At 37.4% G+C, this 20,000-nt stretch overlaps 1 protein-coding gene and 1 pseudogene across 3 annotated transcripts in view; one reads left to right on the forward strand and one right to left on the reverse strand.

Moving 5' to 3' along the window:
- The window catches only part of LOC105037078 (probable LRR receptor-like serine/threonine-protein kinase PAM74), a 266,372-nt gene that overhangs the window by 178,151 nt on the left and 68,221 nt on the right, over positions 1-20,000 (reverse strand). The gene's annotated exons all lie outside the window — the stretch shown is intronic.
- Positions 12,120-20,000, forward strand: part of LOC140854730 (probable LRR receptor-like serine/threonine-protein kinase At1g51880) — a 13,886-nt pseudogene continuing 6,005 nt past the window's right edge.

The following is a 20,000-nucleotide window of genomic DNA, read 5'->3' on the forward strand; positions in this document are numbered from 1 at the left end:
TAAGAGAACCGAATTGCTCTCTATAATGAAACTCTAAAAGTTGACCTAAGACTTTCTGATTCTTATAACATTGCTGAGCTATGGATCAGTACTAGTTGATTCCAGCCCAACTCATTCCCAATGCTTGGTAGATTATAGTTGATTTTTTTACCTCTCTACCCTCTATAAGTTTGTCCCAACCATGGGGCTGTTCCAAGTCTTTTCTCAAGTGAAAATGCACTCTTGGAGGAAAGGTTGGTAGTACCTTTATTGTTGGAAAAGTTACAATATCCTTCCTTATGGTCCTTCCTCTATTCGAGCTTGGAGGGGTCAATTTTTCTTCATCACCTCAATGGATCCATGGGACTTCATGATACAATAGAGGACGTTGAGGAAGAAGGCATTAAGCCTCTATACCCTTTTGTTAGACGAGGAGGAGGAGGCGGTCGATGCTCTTAGGAGATCAAAGCTCCATCTTATGCTGAGTTGCTCTATGATGAGACCATGGCAAATATCAACATCCGGCCCACTTCTTTTAAGGTTAATCTTCTTTGTTCATACCTTCTTATCCTTCAAAAATTGTAGCTCGATTATTTAATCAATTGGCTTGATTTTGTATAGATGAAGTTTGATTTCAGTAGCCTCATGCCTGAAGTAGCTAAGAGTGCTCCTCCTAAGAGGAAGCTTAATAACAATAAGGCTAGCCCTTCGATAAGAATGAAAGTAAGGAAAAATGAGCCGAGTTCAACTTAAATTAGTGAAGGATGTCCATCTAAGGTGAAGGTGGAAGCCTTAATTTCTACTCACCCATCCACTTTGGTAGCTTCTTTAAGGGCCCTTGAGGGTGTACCTCCTCCTTTGCTTATGGGCCCACATTGGATTCGGCAGTTGATGTCAAGCTTGTAAAGGTGCTAGTTATCGTCGAGGAAGCCATCTTTACCTTGGAATTAACTAGCTTCCATCCTAGAATGAGCTTCAAACTCGAGTGTCTAGATCTTGATTGCATCGACCTGATAGCAGACTCTAGGAGCATGATATTCTAGTAGCTACCATCTTCATCTTAAAAGACTGAGCTAGATTTTTTTTTGCCAACATGGTCACTTAGACCTATAGACTTTGTCCTCAATACTCCTAAGCTCATAGGATAAATGGTGAGGGGGATGATTCTTCCTTAAGTTGTGATGTTTCTTCAAAACTTGACAATGAATCAAGTCATTGATTCAACATGCACTACCGTGGTTGAGATAGGTTCTATAGATTGAAAGTTGCTGTGGAAGCCTAATTGTTCTTTGTTAACTCTATCATTTATTCTATAGACCTTTGATACAATCCATGCTTTAGCGGCCATCATTTTGGGCTATCGAGAGAGTGGAGATGGTGGAGCATAAGATTCACAAGATAGAGTGAGGGAGGGCAATGACTAAGTGAGATCATGCTATTGCCTAAATGCCAAAGAGAGCACCAAGAAAACAGACATATCTCTAGGAAAAAAGGATGACTTCAAAAGAGCTCATGTTGAAACCAAGAGAAGGCTGGAGGAATCCAAGTAAGAAGTAGAGAAAATAGCAACCAAATTAAAGAAGAGGTTGCTTATCTTCAAAAGGCTCTTCGAGTTATAGATGACCAAACTTTAGGTGCTAAAAATAAACTAGCCTAAGCTAAAAACTAAATAGCACAAGCCAAGGAAGAGCTTTCCAAATTTGAAGATATAGCTACCCAGATTAAGGAGAGAGCTATTCACATAGAGGATAAGTTTGCTCAATTTGAAGAAAAGGCTACTTGAGTCAAGGAAGAAGCTGCTCAGATTGATGAGAAGGCTACTCAAGCTGAAGAGGAGCCTACTCTGGTTGAAGAGAGAGCAACCCAGGCCATCAAGAAAGGCACTAAGGCCAAAAAGAGGATGACACAAGCTGAAGAAGTGGCTCAGTAGGTTGTCATGGAGTTCATAAGCTTTGGAAAGTTTTGCAATGAGCTGCATTAGGCCTCCTAAGATATTCTTTCAAGAAAGACTTTCAATTTTGTAAGGATAAGTTTGCTAGTCTACTCTCAAAGGCCAACCTCCTAAGTTTCTTTCAAGAAAGACTTTCAATTTTGTAAGGATAAGTTTGCTGGTCTACTCTCAAAGGCCAACCTCAGTTAATTTACCCTTTGGGTTCATCCTAAGGTGGAGATGAGGAAGAAGAAGATGGTGGAAAGGAGGGCATAGATTAGTAGCTCATTCATAATGAGCATGATTTTGTCGCTCGTTTGTCAAGAGCATTTTGTATTTCCTCGTGTAATCTCTTCCTTATGCAATAAATATTCCTTTTATCTTTTATTTGAGTTTTGTGCCAAGTATTCTATTTGAATGGCGGATTTGTAGACTTAGCTGAAATTCTGCTAGGTCCTTTGGGTCATTCAAAAGAGATCAATACTTTGGTTGGTAGACCTAGTATAGATCGATTCAAACCGATATAAGTCTGCTTAGTTAATCAATACACCAAATTCTTTGTGGCAAGTATGTAGATGTCCTAAGCTGAATTCAGATATGGCTTGCCCCTAGCTACAGTATGATCGGGATTATGCATCTAGAGTTGTTTCTCAGTATCATTGTTTTGTCTCAAGAATGTGTGGATGATGTCACGCTTGCTCATCATGTAGTTCTAAGGAATAACTTTCAAGTTCATCACTTGATACAGATCTTACTTGGATATTGTGCTATCTTTATGAGGTTAATAACTCTGGCAATGACAATTTGGAAGGTGAATTGCATGGCATGTCTTCTAAGTGGGTATTTGAACCGTCGAAGGCTCAAAGAGTTCAACATGTGGCTAGCCATCAAAGAGGATAGCTTCATCTTGACCATTCAAGAACTATCTAAAAGAAAAGGGAGGTTGCCACTTGTGCATAAATTAGCTTCTATTTTCCTCCCTTCATCTTCTCCAATTCTTCACCCATTGTTGCTGCCATAAGATATCCTGATTCATACAAGGGGACTAGGAAAAGATTCTTTAGCTAGTTCTTTACACTTGCTCATCTCAAGCATCTTAGCCCTTAATGAGTAGCATCTCCATTAATTTCTTATCTTTGAGGGCGTAATGTAGCATTATCAAGTAGGTACTTGGTCATCTTAGATTTCTCGTACACCATTTGCACTTGGAAACCAAATCAACAGATAACAAGTGGAAACAATAACATGCAAGGTGTTTAGGCTGGATTGTCCTAGTATTACATTGTAGGCCAAAGTGACCTTGATGACTAAGAAATCAAGCGTCAAAGCAGTCTAGCACGGTGCTTGTCTAGCAGTAATAGGAAAGGAGATATACCTTCCATGGAGATCAGGTCTACTGAGAACCTGACAAAATAGAATTGATCTTTCAAAATCAATTCTTTGACAAGTTCATTTTATAAAAAGCATCATAAAATAAGACATCTATCGAGCTTTCATTGTCAACCAAAATTTATTTTACATCATAGTTTGCAATGGTGATGAAAACTACAATAGTGTCATCGTCGGGAGTCTGGAAGTTCTTAGCATCAATGTTTTGAAAGAAAATGATCTCATTTAACCTCTACCTCTTCGCAGTTGGGCTTCTTATCTGGGCTATCTGAATATAAATCTATGTAGTCAAGCTTGTTCCACCCACAGTCATCCAAGATGACATTATTGATTCCAATTGATCGATTATCAATCTGTAGCTCAAGGGTAGGTTGTCCCTAACCTAAATCACCTCGGCTTACGATGGATGATGTAGGCACCAAAGAAGCCCTACTTGATGATGTCTCAATTTTATTTTTTAACCAATAACAGTCCTCAGTATTATGCGTAGTCATGGTGAAGTGGCAAAACTTGCTTGTATCCTTGCAAGCATTCGACCTCATCTACTTTGGACACCTAACAAACTCTTGATTCTTGATCTTCATAAGAATCTATCTTCAAGAAGCATTAAAAGGTATGTACTTTCGAGCTTTTGAGGAGGATTCCTTATCGGCAAGAGTTTTCCCCATCTTTGTTGAGCTTCTTATAGGGCTCACTCAAGTCATCACTAGCGCACTTATTTTTGCTTGCTGACCTTCACATTGCAATGATCTACCATGGTCTTTTCAACATTGATATACTTATCAGAGGGGCTAGGAGCTTATTGGAGTCCTTCGAGAATCTCTTTTCTAGAGAGAAGAGGAATTGGCTTATTTTCCGCATTAAAATGGCTAACATAGTCTTGAAGGGACTCATCTCCCTTTGTTTGATGGTGAAGAGGGTGACAAGTTCTTCTGCTTCTCTTGTACTAGGTGGCAAATATTTTTCTAAACTCCTCAAAGAAGTAAAATGGAGCTCGATTGAAGCCTGACATACCATATCCAGATTGCCTTCTGGAGAGTATCTAGGAAGGCTTTGCATATCACTGAATCGATTGCTCCCTAAAGCATCATAAAAGCCTTGAAGCTCTATAAGTGATCCAAAAGGCCGATGATGTCATCATAGGTCTCGAGCTATAGCATCTTGAATCGAGGAAGAATGGGTTTTTCCATGATCTTTGCTGAAATGAGGGCTTGGTGAATTCTAAGTTGTTCCCAAGCCCACCCCAATGTTGTCGCAATTCTTCGAGGTACTAATCTACCTCCTCCAACTCATGGTTGATGTCCACCATCCTCTTGGAGCCGTATATAGATCGATAGGGAGAAGAATGTCCTATCATGGAATCCTCCTATGAAGATGAAGTGCTAGAGGATAAGTACTTTTTCTCATCCTAGGCTCCATGAATGAGAGTGATGGCTATGAGCCATCTTCTTCAAGCTTTGTGGACTAGAAGTTTGCAGTGCGCTAAGCTTCAATGAGGGGATCAATGACTATAGGGTGCTTTTCCAAAGCTTAGAGGGCAGGAGTGTTGGCTTCGCTATGAAATTTGCAGAGGACAGTGTTGGCTTACTTGCATTGAAACTCCATGATCACCTGACTCGCGAGCCTCCTGATGCTGCTATTGCATTAAGGGTTGGTGGCAACTTGTTGCATGCTCTAAATAAGCATAATGAGTGCCTAATTGTACTATAAGAGTATATGGAATTGCTTGGTGGTGATTGTCAAAACCACCTGCATATCCACTGAAGGTAGAGCTGTTGTCAGAATCGAATCTTCTCTTATTGATCATAGATCATGAAAGCAATAGCAAGGATGGAAGCCAAAGCTTCTTGGTGGATCAGATCAAGCCTAGAAGAACCCTCGGTGTGAGGAAGAAAAGAGGAGAAACATGAGAGAGAGAGAGAGAAATTAGGGAGAAAAAATTTCTATTCTGATTCCATTCTATCAAAATCATATACAAAATTGTATATATACATGGTCAATTTGATCCAAACCAAAAGCTCCCCTAGCTAATCCAATTTAGTACAATTTTCAAGCCCATGTATACCCATGTCTTGCTTTGCACACCTATTAGACTAAACCCCTAGTCTAATTATTGGATTAGCTCCTTAAGACCTCCAAAACCAAGGTCTTAAGTCACTAAAATTAAACCCAATTCTAGCTCAAATCAGAATCCCGTAAGTCTTCAGTTCGTGCCATCAAGCCGACTCTGTCAAGGTCCGAACCGGCTCTAGCATGCCTTTTGCAGCGTGCCAGGACACGCTGCTTTCTGTTCTCCTGTCAGAGCCAGCTTTCTCAGGGTTTGAGCCAGCTCGACTTGACTTTGAGCTAGCTTGATCTACAGTCGAGCTAGCTCGATAGCTGTGCCATCCATTGGTGCCAGAAATATAGCTCTTTGTCTGCTGTCTGAGCCAGCTCTCTCAGAACTCGAGCCGACTTGACTGCTGGCTAATGCTTCTGGTGCTTTCTTCACATCTTGTCATTTCTTCATCAGTTTTTAAGGCTTGGAAGCACCACACTTGAGCTCACAATCTCCATCTTGATGCTCCTAAGTCCTCGTGAACTCAGTCCTATCCACCAGTCCCATCAGTGCCATACAATAGTGAAAGCTATCTCATGAAAATATCTTCATGAGTACATCAGCTAGATTCTCTTTGGTGTGAACCTTCACTAGCTCCACTTCACTATCTTCTACAAGCTCTCTGATCTGATGGTACCTGATGTCAATGTACTTCATTTTTGTATGATAAACAGAGTTCTGTGCAAGCAATAAAGCACTCTAATTGTCAGAATGTACTCTGACAGCCTCCTGTGGGAAGTCCATCTCCAAAGCCAAGCCCTTCAACCATAGGGCTTCTTTCACTACCTTTGTGATGCCAATGTACTTCACTTCTATAGTAAACAAGGTTGCTATAGGTTGCAAGCAAGATCTCCATGAGATTGGATCTCCATGAGATTGGATCTCCATATATGCTAAACACAAAATCTGTCGTTGAGTATCGAGTGTCTACATTTCCATCAAAATCTACATCTACAAACCCCTCTATTACCTCTTTAGCCTCCTTGGATATGTTGGAGTGTCCATCAGTACCTCTTTGCTAACCATAGTAAATACCAACTCCAACTATACCAGCCAAGTATCTGAAAATAACTTTCAGTGCTTTCCAATACTCCCTGCTAGGTTGTGCTATAAATCTGCTCACCTAACTCATGCATGGGCTATATCCAGCCTATAACACACCATAGAGTATATAACGCTTCTCACACCAGAGGCACATGGTACTCTCTCCATCTCCTTAGCCTCCATCTCAATCTTTGACGGTATAGTCTTCAAGAGTCTGAAGTGCCCAGCAAGTGGCAGCTTTGTCGGTTTAGCATTCTTCATTCTGTATCTCTCCAAAATCTTCTTTATGTAGCCTCCTTGAGATAAGTGCAACAACCCCTTAGATCTATCTCTGTTGATCTCCATACCTAAAATCTTTCATGCAGGCCCCAAGTCCTTCATCTCAAACTCCTGAGACAAAACTTCTTCCAACTCCTGTACAACTTCTTTACTCTTGCATGCAATCAATCAATATATCATCTACATACAAAAATATATTCTAAATCTATCATCTAGAGATCTAACATATACACATGGGTTATAATCACATTTGAAAAGGCCAATGCTCCTCACATAAGTGTCAAATTGCTTGTACCACTATCTAGGAGACTACTTTAATCCGTACAGCGATTTTTTCAGCAAACAAATCATTCCATCTGATCCAGATTCTCTAAATTCCTTTGACTGCTCCATATAAATGCTCTCCTCCAAGTGACCACAAAGGAATGCCGTCTTAACATTCATTTGCTCTCATTTCATATCCTGTGCTACTACAATACTTAACAACATCTTGATAGATGTATGCCTGACGATCGAAGAGAATACCTCTGTATAATCAACTCCTTCTCTCTGTATCTTTTGGCTACTAGCCTAGCCTTGTACCTCACTCCATCTTTCTCTGAAGATGCCTCTTTTCTAGTATAAACCCATTTGGATCCAATGGGTCGAGCATCCTCTAGTAGATCCACCAATTGCCATGTTCGATTTTTTTTGAAAGACTCCATCTTTTTCATTATGGCCTACATCTATGAATCCCGAATCAGACTCTCCATGGCCTCCTCAAAGGTCTCTGGATCACCAACAGTGATGAAAGTATAGAAAATCATCTTACTAATGCCATATCTCATCGATTTATGAATAGTGCGCTTCGATTTGTGCAGTGCCTGTGGCTACCTTTACATTTTTTTCGGACAATATCCTTTCCTTGCTGATCCTCCACAAGTGTATGATCATGCTTTTCCAACTCCACCTCAAATTGAACATGTTTCAAGCTCGAAGTTGATGGCAAATCATCTGACTGTGAGTGCTGATCACTGCTGCCCACTGCTGCCCTGAACTATCTTGTCTGCTCCATCTGTACTTCTCAGCTTCTTCAAGATACTTTTTTCATCAAAGATCACATCCCTGCTGATGACACACTTTTGAAAATATGAATTCCATAGTAAGTAACCCTTCACACCTGCAGGATACTCGATGAAGATCATTTTTTGTGACTTCGGATCCAACTTGCTTTGTTCGGCTTCCTCCACCAAAGTATAAGCCGGACAGTCGACCACTTTTAGATGGCCAAGCTCCACCTTTTTTTCACTCTAGATTGCCTCTGAAATTCCCCTATTGAGTGATCTATGGGAAGATCTATTAACAAAGAAATAAGCAAATGTTAGAGCATCACCCAAAAAAGACTTGGGCAGTGATGCTTGCAGCCTCAAGCTCCTGATCTTCTCAGTCAGTATTCGGTTTATCCTCTTTGCAATACCATTTTGCTGAGGGATTATCCTCACTGTGTTATGATGCTTTATGCCACTTTTCTCATAGTATCTTCTAAACTCCAGACTTATGTACTCCCCTCCATTATCAGACCTTAAACACTTCACTGGTTGTCCTGTCTTCTTCTCCACCTCAGCTCTTTAGACCTTAAATCGAACAAATATTTTTGATTTTTTTCTGATCAGATACACCCAAACTCTCTTGAAGAAGTTATCTATAAAGGTGACAAAGTATCTAGCTCTATCTCGAGCTACAATAGATGTCAGTCTCCATACCTCCGAGTGAACAAGCTCCAAAATAGCTTTACTCCACTTGAAACTACTAGCAAACTTCACCTGGTGCTATTTGCCGTAGGTGCAAGGCTCATAAAGATCATCGCCCTCTTTCTTGAGTGCTGGAATCAATCCTTTCTTACTCAATTCTGTGAGCCTCTGATCACTCATGTGACCCATATGATAGTGCCACAGCTGATAGATGAGCTGCTCCTCCGGTGCTGCTGCAGAAGCCTCTGCACTGTCAATAACTATAAGCCTTCCATCCTATATAGCTTATTGCTCAATCTTCTCTCTTTCATCACCACCAAAGCACCTTTAGAGATTTTCAAATACTCACTCCCTGGCTGACAACTGAAAGCATATCTCTGCTTTTCTAAGTAACCTAAGGATATCAAATTCTTCTTTAGTCTGGTACATGCTTCACATTGATAAGTATCCGTTTGATTCTATCATACATCCTCATCTTGATAGCACTAACACCAGCCACTCTACATGGGTGATCATCTCCAAAACTCATACTACCACTATCTGATTTCTCATACGAGGCAAACTAATCATGATGTGCACTATAGTGGTAGGAACATGCTGAATCAAGCGTCCAATGACTATCAAACTCTGTTGTATTATTTGATACTACTAGTACATCATCTCCAGTGTCTTCAGATGATAAAGCACTACTCCCATTGGTCGATCCAATCTTGCCCTTCTCCTTCTTATTCTTCAGAAGTAGACAATTCCTCCTTAGATGACCAAGCTGATGATACTTGTAGCATTTCACAGTCTTCAAATTTTCTTGAGACTTTGATCCACCCTTAGAATTATCTCAAATCCTCTCCTTAGGTCTCCTTTGCATCTTATCATAGCAAGCACCTCTGAGTTAGGGCTACCTTTACATAGCTTCTCTCGCTGCTCATTTGACCTAAGAACTCCAACCACTTTCTCAAAATTCAGAATCTCTTTCTCATACACCAAAGTAGTGATGAGATCATTATAAGAAATTGGCAACGAACACAACAACAGAAGAGCTCTATGTTTCTTATCTATCTTCACATCAAAGCTCATGACATTCGGGCAAACTTGATTGAATTTCTAGATGTGGACAATCAAATCTCTTCCTTCAGACATCCTCAAACTATATAGTTGCTTCTTCAGCCATAACTTATTTATCATATTCTTGCTCATGTATGTGCTCTCAAGCTTCTTCCAGAGCCCTTTCGATGTGGTCTCTGTGTTAATCTCAAGCAAAATCTCATCAGCAAGGCACATTCTAATTATGCTAAAAATTATTTTCTCCAATTCTTCCTAATCTTCAACAAAATTTTTTTCAGGTCTATCCCTAATCATGATCTTATAAATTCTATTCTGAACTAACAGATCCTTCATCCTTTGCTGCCAAAGGATAATATTTTTCTTGCCATCAAACCTTTCAAAGTCTGCCTTAAGGGTGCTTGATGTCATTCCATACAGATTTCAATTTCAACACAAAGAATACTCACAAATTTTATGTAATTCTGGATAAAACAAGGCAGATTACTCAAGATCAAGATAGATCCTTATCTAAATCAGGTGTCTAAGATCTTTTCTCCATCAGATCTAACACCAGAGCTCTAATACCAATTGTTGTCAGGATTAGATCTTTTCTTGTCGATCATAGATCATGAAAGCAGCATCAAGGATGGAAGAAAAAGTTTCTTGACAGATCAGATCAAGCCTAGAAGAACTCTAGGCATGAGGAAGAAGAGAGAAGAAATATGAGAGAGAGAGAGAGGCAATTAAGGAGAAAAGGCTTCTATTCTATTCTTCTGTCAGAGCTGACTCTCTCAGGATTCGAGCCGGCTCAATCTGGCTTCGAGCCAGCTCCATCTATAGTCGAGCTAGCTCGACAGTTGTGTCATCTACTGGTGTCAGAAATACAGCTCTCTGTCTGCTGTTCGAGCCGACTCTCTTAGAGCTTGAGCCGACTCAACTGATAGCTGATGCTCCTGATGCTTTTTTCACACCTTATCCTTTCTTCATCAATTCTCAAGGCTTGAAAGTATCACACCTGAATTGACAAGAGCACCCCATGGACTCTACATAGAGCCATCGAAATCCACTAGTATGTACTCGTAGGCAATGGATGGAGCTGCATATGCTCTTCTAGATTTCATGATTGCTGTAAGATAAAACCTCTGATAATGGGATCAAGACCCTTCCCTGAGCACCAATCTCTTGCTGTCGAGTTAGCTGGTTTGCTGAGGACTCAATGGGGCATTACACATATCAAGGAATTGGTTAGAGATCTTGATGTGCCTCCCTCTCTGATTGATGATGGTTGATGGGGCTCGAATGTGATCACAATTGGATTGTTTGCACCTAATCAGTGGCCGAGGGAACGAGATTGCGATTGAATCACTACTCCAACATCAGGCATGGCCTTGAAATACTACAAATAGGGAAGCTCTCTTGTTGGAGAGTGTTTGATAAAAGATCTTATGATGCTTAAGTCAGATAACTCCTAGCAAAATAGTGGAGGTGCCGTGTGAGTAGCAGAGATATGAAAACTCTAGAGCACTTAGGATGAAGAGGTTAAAACTTCGAACTTAGGACTTGGGACCTAAACTAGGAATCCTTCTCTAGCTAGTTTATATAGGCAAAAGCCAGCATTTGTTGCTATGAAATCTTGGGACATTGACCATTTTGGATAATCATTCGTATGTTTGTAAGATATTGTGTAGGTGATTCTTCCATATTCTAATTCCCTTATATTTTATGGTTATGAAAACTATTTATCATCATGGGCCAACTCTAGCTAGATGGAGAAAAATTTGGGCATCTCCATACATCCTTGGACTAACCACATGGCGAGAGATGGTTGGTCAAGATGAAGGCTTCTTAGCAAACTCATGGCAAACTCTAGTTCATTTTTGCTATATATATCAGCTGCGGTCAGTTTCGAAGTATATCAGAAAATAAAATGAATGTATGAAAAATAAAAACATCATATCTAGAAAGAGAACATGATGCATGTTTTGTGTTTTTTAAACTATGCATTTCAAATCATTAGATGCTTAGGCAAAGAACTCCAAACAACATAATTTTTATCATAAGTAATTTAGAGATATTAGATCATATCCAATAATTAGAATTATCAATATGGGGCCTCAATCACTGAATCAAGACCAATATTTTTAGAACTATTGTATGAGTGCCAATATATAGCTCTACTCTCTATAGATATATTTCTAATGTTAGCTCTACTTTCTCTATGTGCACGTGCATTGCAACCAAAGATCCATGAGATTGTATGCAAATGTGAATATTATTCAAGTTCAGTAGTAGAAATCATGCATACAGTTGCATAATATGACTTCTTTAACATTGAACTACTAATCAATAGGTATCCAAATGACACCTATGATCGCATTTGGTGGCCAGTGAACCTACCTAACTCATTTGGGATAAATACTTCAGAGACCATTCAAATTAATCCAGGGGATGCCTTCCAGGTGCCATCCACCATTATGAGTAGCGCGATCACTCCAATAAACAATACTAGTTTGCTATTTCTTTAGCAGACTTTCAGAGCAGATTTGTTCGTCCCATATGCTATTCCTACATACACTTCGCAGAGTTTGAAGCCCTCCCTCCGAACAAGACAAGATTAATCGATGTGATTATGAATGAGCAAATTCTTCAGAGGAATTTTCGGCCGTCTTACTTACTATCAACTCACATAACCCTCACATTTGAGCTTGAAAGTGTTACTCAGTATGATTTTAGCCTAACGAAGGCAGCCGATTCCATCCTTCCTCCAATCCTCAATGCCCTGGAGGCCTATACTACTCTTTCCCTGCCAGATTTGGCATCCGATATAACAGATGGTATATTGTTTCTCAACTTATAAAGTAGGGCTAATATCTCTTTTAAACCAAAAAAAAAAAGCAAAGAAAGCATCAAATATCACTACTTCTCTAAAAACATAATATTATTAAATAATAGAAAGTAGAAAAATTGAGCAATATATCCTTTGTTTTACGAGTGTCTTATGTTTAATTCTTTTACATGAAGCACCATGGCAGTCTTTCATACATGGATGATCATCTGATTATATTTTGACATGCATGATTCATTGCCATCAAGGCAAGACCACCCTTAATCATGCATCTCAAAATCTCTCTGGGACACGATCGGGTGGTCATCCTTCACATGAAAGACCTTACACAGTTTCTTAAATCTTTGAGATATCCAGATATATTTGATTGTTTTGGATAATTTTTTTTTCTTTTCCTAATAAGGATCATTTCAACCTTCTAGATAGTGAAAAATAGCATACTAATATAAGAAATGTGATTGAGTTTTTCCTTTCAGATGTTTTTCTCTTTACTTTTCCATAAATAATATATATATATATATATATATATATATATATATAATATAATATATATATATATATATATATATGCGCTCAGCATGACTTGACTCGAAAATGTTGCTTTATTTTTTTCGGGACTGCATTATATATATAGCATTAGAGGTGGCTTTTTGTTTCCCTTGTGAACATGCTAGTTCGTGCTATGATGGACCTCAAGAAATTGTATAATATCAAGATTTGGCAAGGCGATCCATGTGCCCGCGGAACTTCACTTGGAAAGGCATAGTCTGTACTTTTCTGCCTCTAATCCTCCAAGAGTAACATCCTTGTAAGCCTCTTTGATGTTTTTTCAAATTCCTAAAATGTTAATAATATTAAGACTGAACTATTTGTGTTGTTTCATTTACTTTGCAGAAATCTGTCATCGCAAAACTTGACCGATAACATACCTGATGCCATTAACAACCTTAAGGCCATCGAGTACTTGTAAGTATTGAAAACTATCACTCACAGGTTTAAGTTATATGCGAAAATCTTTGCCAGATACGTATGCTCTAGCCAACTTGGTTACATAAGGATTAAGAAAAATCCCAAGTTGGTAATTAAGGGATAAGAAAATTTGGAAGTATGGTCATTTAATGATTTGATGTGACAACAGATCTTCTACAGCCTAAACCTTTTCTTCTCCTTCTTTCTTCTCTTCTTTTAATGAATGGCCAGAGATGGGAATTGGGTGTTGATAGCCGATCTTGGATAAGTGGTCCTTAAAAAAAGAATCATCTCATTAACAACATACACTTAAAATCTCAATCTCTAATGGGAGAAATGGAAAGTCAAGTGCAGTACATGAGCAGTTAAGGTTTTTTTCTAAGTAATTGAAAATAATGATTAAATACTATTATTTAATATCAGAGAGGTCCAACATTGAGAGGTACTATCAAAGTTCTAATCTACAATCTCTATGACAAAGGGTCCCATTACTCCGATATATCTCAATTTGCAGTAGGTATGCTTATAAGGGATAGATAGACTATGATGTGTAAATATATAATATAATTTTTGAGCAAAATGATAATACAACTTTCCAAGCATGGTATATGCACATTAGATTGACTATTGCAATTTGAGATTTAATGGATAAAAGTGTTTATAATGGTAGATGTAGAACATCTCTAATCTTTTATTGGGAAGTTGTCATAATGCATACATTTTTGAGATTAGGATTGGCTACTTCTATCTTTTCCATCCTATATCCATGCGGATGCAAACTTGATCCAGAACTGAACTCCCTATATATATATATATATATATATATATATATATATATATATGCATACGCACGCACACGGATATATATAATATTATATATATGTTGTGTGTGTTGTTTGTGTGTGTGTGTGTGTGTATCCAAGTATAAAGGATCCCAACTCGAGGTAGAAATTGCGAAGCAAATTAGAAGTAGGATTTGATGAATCATGTAGATAATTGGCCATGTGACCTAGCTTCCAGGAACTTAAAGTCAACATTTTGCAAGTGTAGTAATAATTTCCACTCTTTTAATTCCATATACATAAGTTTTTATTTCAAAGCACAAAATAAATATTTTATTGCGAATAAATAAAATATTGATGAATGTCCATGTGTAGGATCATAATTATTGATACAAGTTTTTTTTCATATAAAAGCTAATCTTTTGTTACAATAGAACCAAAAGTAATGTAAATCATGTAGAAATCAAAGTCAATTTGCTTTCTTAAAGAAGATATCAATGAATTTTTATGAAATAGTTTCACAGGATTTAGCTCTCTCTCTTTCTCTGTATATATAGAGAGAGAACTAGACTTTGTTACACTTGAGCATATCTCCATTGAAATCCAATTAGATCTACATTGGATGATGAGAGTCCTACATTGAATATTCGAGTTAATGGATATGATCTATTATCTCTAAAATACTTAAAGATAAAAATTATGTGATTTAGATACTCTTGGTCTATGTATCAAGTGATCAAAATATATATAATTTATGGACTAGAATCTAAATTATATAATTTTAGTTTGTAAATTTTTAGATATAGTAGGTCACATTTAAGAGCTTGGATCATCAATGGAACTCTTATTGTCTAATGTAAATTTGAATGGATCTGAGCAGAGATCACCCGAATGTTGCCAAGTCTCTCTTTCTCTCTCTCTCCATGAGCAAGAAGGCTTCTATACTTGCATGTCTTCCTCCTTTCTTACATAGAAGATATTTCAGTCTGACGTTTGGTACAAACCAAGTCTAAATTTACAAACAACCTACGATGGCAATTTTTCATGTCAATAGAATCCTTCATAAATCATCACGTCTTTGTGTCTCAGGGACTTATCAAACAAAACTTCGTGGGTCCGATACCAGATTTTCTGTCAGGATTCATCCTTCGCCTGCTGCTAAGCTTAAGCTAGTCTCTGTTACTTCTCAGGAAAAAGAAAAAGCTAGTCTTGTTGGAAAACTCATGTGCCAGATATACATGTAGAATATTGATGATCTAGTATTGTTGATCTCTACTTTCAGAAATTTATCAAACAACCAACTCGATGGGTTGATCCCAATGGATCTCCGTCAAAAGCAAGAAAATGGCTTGCTAGAGTTAAGGTTTGCTTCATTATCCAGTACCAATTCACTCTTGGTATAATAACACCATGCTGCTTTAAGGGGAAAAAAACGTTCCTTTATTAACCACACTGGATTCTGATATTAATTTGAGGATCTTTGCTATGCTAGGACGAAAAATAACCCGGGGTCTGTGCACCAACGGGAACGAATGCGTAGATGATCGTGGAAAAAAGAAGACGCTTGCTACTGCATCATTGTCGTCATTGCAGTGATTCTGGCTTCACTAATTCTATTGGCGATCATAGTGGTGGTGGTACGGCGCCAAAGGAGGAGAAAAACACCACCCCACCACGTGAGTTAGTTGTCAAGAAAAAAGTCTGAACTATGTGCTTATATAATTGGATGCAAATTAATGATATAAGGGGCATTTGGTATGAGGTGATCCACCTAAGATCAAAATGATGTGGGCGAAGGTGATGGGATCATCATATTTGGTTTGCACATGGTGAATCTATGTGACAATGATTTCAAATCACCCCGCTCTTGAAATCGCCTCCCAACCCAGTGATGAGATACCCGTCGTCGAGATCAGAAATCCAAGATCACCCCAGACAGTGAGCTTGGATTCAGATACAAGGAAAAAATACTCCTTAGTTTAGTAAAAAAAATTGATATATCAATATACCATTATATATATATATCAATTGTATATAGAAATATATATTTTATTTTATATTTATATTTTACATTTGTTGGAGAAGATTTCTGACCACGTATGGACATGGCTAGAGTATGCTGGGGACCACCAGAGCGATGTTTCTATAAAATAAGTTCTGACCAAAATTGACTTCTGACAGGACCTCTAACGGTCAAGTTCAAGAATCTGGCACAATAGAGAGAGGAAGAAGCAGTCGCAAGAGAGCACCAGGTGCATTGAGCACATGCGGACTGTTGTGCCAGATTTCTGACTTGACCATCGGAGGATCTTCACCAAAGTCAACTTCGGTTGGAACTTGTTTTGTGAGAACGCCGCTCTGGTGGTCCCCGACATACTCCAACCATGTCCGTACATGATCAGAAATCTTCCCCAACAATATTTAATATATTATAATGATAATATATTATTAATCATATTATTGTCATATTATGATTTAATGATAATTTTAAATTAGAATAAAAACATTTATATATATTTTATATATAAATATTTTAATGCATTACTTCAATTTACCTCATTTTTCTAATCAAAAAATATTCATATTATAAATAATATATTACAAGTATCATATTATTAATAATATATTAATAAATAATTATATTATAAAATAATTAATATATTTTTTATAGGATTAAAATTTATAGGATTAATAAATATATTTTTATAAAATCTATTAATTATTAATATATTAATAAATATAGTGATATTATATTTATAATAATATTATATATGATTAATAAATATATTTTTATAGAATATATATGGAATAGTTTTGGTATTATATAATCAGTGATCTTGATTTCTATAGAATACCAAATAGGTTATTCATAAATATTCGAGGATCTTTAATTACTAGACCATGGCCTACCAAACATTATGATCTTGGATCACTGGTGATTATATCACCTCAGGATTCAGATCATGTGATTTAGATCACCATGGTGATCCATTTAGGTCACCAAACGCTACCATAGGATCGTAATTATAGCTTTTCTAGATGTACCAAACACCACACATCAATGTCAAGAATCATATCTTCATTCATGCATTCTTATGAAGAGCATCATTTCATGCAATTTGCATATGCTTTTGTTTTGCCATGCATTATGCATCTAAACAACAATAATAGCAACCATCTTTATACGACTTATTATGCACCCATAATCATGTTTAAACATGCTTATGTAAAGTGTTAAACCAAGGTCCAGCACTCTCTAGGTATATCAATCAGTTTGCAATGGCTAATGTTATGCTTTATCATGGACCCCTACTAATATAATATTTCTTTTTCTTTTTTAATTAATTTAGCTACCCAAGATTTGACCTTCCAAAGAGCAAGCCCTTAGGTTATAGCACCAATTAGCTTTATTACCAATTGTTGACTCATTTAAGTTGTCTCTTAATCTATTTATGATAAGTTTGGTTCCCCTTTTTCTCTAAAAAAAAAGGGATAATCAAGAGAATTACATTAAATTCTTCTCAAAGACATGGTAAAATGAAACAAAAGGTTTAGCATCAATAATAGCCAAGGAACTAGAGTTAAGAGTCAAAGCAATAGCATGCGCAGCTTCAATGAATTGATTTCACTAGAAAAAAACAATTGCACTAGGAATTCTACACACAACACAAACAAACACACACAACAAAACAATATATATATATATATAATATAATTAATATATATCAAGTGATGCTGTAGGAACCCTTCATGCATTGTCTCACGATACTCCTCTTCATTGGGCAAGACACGCAGTGTGGTTTCTGTTTGTCCGACAAAGAGTAGAGAAAATTCTGCAATTAATTGTTGAGTTGGAAAAAAGAGAGAGATGAGTAATCCAGCTGCCTTTGATTCTCTCATCTTGTGCCTGAGTTTCTCCCATCCTTAATTCCATTTATGCTAGAATATTTTGGGCCTTGGTGATGCCTGTGGTTCGGATTTAATAATCTCTTCTGGTTGTGCTGTTGCGAGCCTTGACGAATCCAAACTTGATTCGGTTACTCCCTCCATATTTTCGATCTCTTTTTGGAGATCAAGTGGATTGCCGGTTAGCTTGGAATGCCATCGGCTCAACCAATGGAATCCTTCCCGGTTGGAATTCAGCCCACTTCAATCTTAATTTTGAAGAAGGAAACTCTTTCCTTTTCCATCTCTAGCAACCAGTTTTATCATCTTTTGGACTCTTCTTGGAGCTTCACCATCATCTGGTCCTTCTGATAATGATTAGAAGCCTCTTTTATGGGAGGAACTCTTTCAAATCGTAGCACTTCTTTTGGATCTTTTGGTTATTGGTGGAGATTTCAACGCTACCTATAAGCTTGATCAGTGCAACAGTGATCCACAACCACATCGAGTCATAGTAGATTTCTTCAATTATCTAATCAACATCCTTTAATTAATTGACCTTTCTCTTGAGGGCCTATTCTTTTGTGAGTAAATATTATGAGAAAGCTGATCAATTTTCTCATTGGCCATTTTCCCATGTTCTCACTTTTTCAAGATGAATAAATTACTTTTCATGAATAACATTTATTTATGAAATAGGAGAAAATCTTATCCATCTAGAAAAAATTATTTCCAAGTCCTAGCTACCCTTCTTTATCCATTCCTACGTCTCTTGGTCGATCACCCTCAAGCTGCCTATGACAAAGGTTTCTTAGTCATGGATAATATCATCTGTGCTAATAAAGTTCTCTGCTTTGCCAGTAAAGAGCTTTGGAAAGTATCATTTGTAAGGAAGACTTTTCTAAGACCTTCAACATGATTAATTTTGATTTCCTTTTGAGATGCTTGCTCATAAAGGTTTCCCTCTTAAATGGATTCAATGAATCAAAAATGTTCTTTCTCCTCTAAAGTGGTGGTTAATACGAACGCAATATTGAAAATTAGATTATATGCAAGAGGCGTGTGAGACAAGATGATCCCTTATCATCTTTTCTTTTATTATTATTACTAATGCTTTTGGCAAACTTATCAATAAGGCAGCCCACTGCAATCTGTTTGAAATGCTAAGTACATCCTTTTGTTTCAATGAATTAATGGATAATACTTTGATATTTGCCATAGTTAGGAAGGACCATTTGGCTACTCTTAAGTTTATTCGTTATAGCTTTGAATTGGTCACTAATTTATCAATCAATTTCCAAAAATGCTCGTTCTCCCCTATCCATCCAAATGTGGTCTTTTCTGAGGACTAGTTAGCCTTTCTGAACTGCAAGTCTTCTCTCCTCCCTCTTAAGTACAAAGGCTTTCCCTTAAAGTCCAAAAACCTTTCTAAATCAGTTTCATTACCCTGATCCAAAAAATTTAGTCAAACTTGTGGCATGAAAAGGAAAATTCCTTTCTTTTGGAGGAAGACACACTCTTATCAACAACGTTCTTTCGGCCTTGCCTATTTATTATATGTCTCTCTTTAAATTGCCAGCATGGGTCATAAAGAAAAAAATAGACTAGTTAAGAAGAGCTTTCTATGAAAGGGCATGGATCATGTTAATGGCCTTCTTGCAAAGTGTATTGAAATACAGTCTGCATTTTCAAAGATGGAGGAGGGTTTAGAATTAACGATCTTAATAATTTTAACATTGCTTTTCTTTCCAAATGGGATTGGAGGTTCTTAAAAGGGAGCCCCACCTCCTAGAGGACTTTCACTATTAGTAGGCACTTCAAAAAAAAAAAACAATGAATAAATTAAATTCTCAGCTTCTTCGAAACAAAATAGGAATTACTATCCCATGTGGATGGATATTGTTAATTCTTTTCCCTCTTTGGAATAGGACTCAATTTATCATGGGTAAAGGTACTTCTATTCTCTTTTGGAAAGATGCATGGTTAATCATTGTCCTCTCAAAACACTACGTCCAAATTTTTATCTTCA

Source organism: Elaeis guineensis, chromosome 1, assembly GCF_000442705.2.
Source record: "Elaeis guineensis isolate ETL-2024a chromosome 1, EG11, whole genome shotgun sequence".
Classification (NCBI taxonomy): Eukaryota; Viridiplantae; Streptophyta; class Magnoliopsida; order Arecales; family Arecaceae; genus Elaeis; species Elaeis guineensis.